Source organism: Priapulus caudatus, unplaced genomic scaffold (assembly GCF_000485595.1).
Source record: "Priapulus caudatus unplaced genomic scaffold, Priapulus_caudatus-5.0.1 Scaffold46, whole genome shotgun sequence".
In the NCBI taxonomy this organism is placed as follows: domain Eukaryota; kingdom Metazoa; phylum Priapulida; class Priapulimorpha; order Priapulimorphida; family Priapulidae; genus Priapulus; species Priapulus caudatus.
In genome coordinates this window covers 658755-661254 of record NW_014577107.1, presented here as the reverse complement: position 1 = coordinate 661254, position 2500 = coordinate 658755, and the positions used below count along the sequence as shown (strand labels likewise).

Below are 2500 nucleotides of genomic sequence, written 5' to 3'. Positions count from 1 at the left end.
ATAACAGCAGCAGTAGGAATAACAGCAGCAGTAGGAATAACAGCAGCAGCAGGAATAACAGCAGCAACAGGAATAACAGCAGCAGCAGTAGGAATAACAGCAGCAGCAGGAATAACAGCAGCAGCAGCAAGAATAACAGCAGGAGTAGGAATAACAGCAGGAGTAGGAATAACAGCAGCAGCAGGAATAACAGCAGCAGCAGGAATAACAGCAGCAGTAGGAATAACAGCAGGAGTAGGAATAACAGCAGCAGCAGCAGGAATAACAGCAGCAGCAGGAATAACAGCAGCAGCAGGAATAACAGCAGCAGTAGGAATAACAGCAGCAGCAGGAATAACAGCAGCAGTAGGAATAACAGCAGCAGTAGGAATAACAGCAGCCGCGGCGGCAGTATCAGACGAGAGAAAATTTGCGCTTCTTTCGGGGGGCGAGCCCCGCGTGCGCCGCTGCCGCCCTCAGGCCGGAATTATAACTGTGTCACGACGTCGCGGCGTCTTGCTCGCGGGCCAAGATTGATAATCGCGCTGTGTAAACTTCATCGCGGACACTAATGATAGGCGAACGAGAGCGATGCTGATACTCATAGCGGATGACAGTAATGCATGCAGCGCATGCGGCGCACGCAGCCGCTGCTGCTGCTGCTGCCGCCCCCCGGCGACGCACGGACAGACACAGCTCGCATTAGCACGGCAAACATTCCAAGACGCGACTTCCCAACGAGATACGTGCACGCCCACACGCACGCACGCGTACGCACACGCGCATGCAGGCACGTACGCATACACGCATATGCACGCATGCACGCACGTACGCATACGCGCGTACGCACGGCCGTACGCACGCGCGTACGCACCTACGCACGCGCGTACGAACCTACGCACGCGCGTACGAACTTACGCACGCGCGTACGAACCTACGCACGCGCGTACGAACCTACGCGCATATGCACGCACGTACATACGCACGCACGTAAGAACCTACGCACGTACATACGCACGCACACATGGACGTGCGCACGCACGCACACATGGACGTACGCAAGCACGCACGTAAGCGAGCACGCACGTAAGCGATCATAGCTTCGTATGAATTGCTCTCGGCTGCATATACGCGTGCGCGTCACCGAAATACTTTGTATTCGCAGCGTGATACGTGAGAGAAACATTCCCGTCCTCTGACTCAACGCACGGCGAGTAGTAACCAACTAGCATGCACATCAGCACATGTGATACGCGGCCACAAGCGCCGTACAAAGACACGACATTCATTTCGGCACGGGGGGCGCAGAACGCGAATATTGTATTTACTCCCCCCTCCCCTCCCCAAGCGTGCGCCTCCCACGGGAAGCACCCATCGTAATTGAACAAGGAAACAATAATTCATGCTGTATACGCGACGAACGCTCGCTATATGCTGGTACGCAATATAATGACGGCGGGGCGGCGGCAGGCAGCCCCAGGGCACGTGCAGTCCAAATTACATGTTATAGTGCTGCGCTGGAAACACCGGGAGGGCCGGCTGTTGTCCGCAACACACGAGCAATCTCTCATCAGCAGCGCTGTCACGCTATCGTGCAACTGTCAACAGCACACCGGTGTCATGTTTGTCTACACGCCGCACATGTGTGTGTGGGTGAGTGTGTATGTATGTATGTATGTATGTATGTGTGTGTGTGTGTGTGTGTGTGTGTATAGATATACATCTATTATATACATATATACATATGTATATATATATATATATATATATATATATATATATATACATATATATATATATATACTTGCACGCACCAGAGAATTCACGCACACCTGCAAACATAGAGGGGACGCACGCAATCGCACTAGCACGAATATATATACAAACACGAACAATCGAACGGATGCAAGCATCTATATATATAGTTGTTCAGCCGAATTTGCGTGTTCGCGCATAACTAGAGAAATCCGCAGCCTAAAGGAAAACTAAAGACATTTTCAGAATCAGAACGTCTGGGAGGTGGTTCTGGCTGAAACACAAATTTCAAAAACATAAAAACTGAAACATTCATAAAAAATTCTATTGATCAATAGATGGCGACATCACGTCCGAATCCATGGTGTATAAACGTGATGGAACAGTGGGCTCATCAGTACAACATCCGTCTGCTACACCTGGATTCCGGGTTCGAGTCCCAGCTGGGGAACTTATTTTCCCCTTTTTTCTTTTTAGTATGTATTATTTTTAATTTTTAATTAATTTTTAATTAATTATTTTATTTTATTTATTATTTTTGTAGTTTATTAATTATTTCTATTTTTAATGTCTTTTATCTTTTGATTTCTTATTATTTTTAACTGTTTGGGATGGGATGGCATGGCATGGCATGGCACTGAATGTGATGAGATGGGATGGGATGCGGTGCGATGGGATGGGATGGGATGGCATGGAATGGGATGGATAGATGGATGGATGCATAGATGGATGCATGGATAGATATAGATAGTTAGATTTTTTGGGG

At 48.4% G+C, this 2500-nt stretch overlaps 1 protein-coding gene across 5 annotated transcripts in view; it reads right to left on the bottom strand.

Annotated features, from left to right (window-relative positions):
• The window catches only part of LOC106820772, a 141761-nt gene that overhangs the window by 38556 nt on the left and 100705 nt on the right, over positions 1 to 2500 (bottom strand). The gene's annotated exons all lie outside the window — the stretch shown is intronic.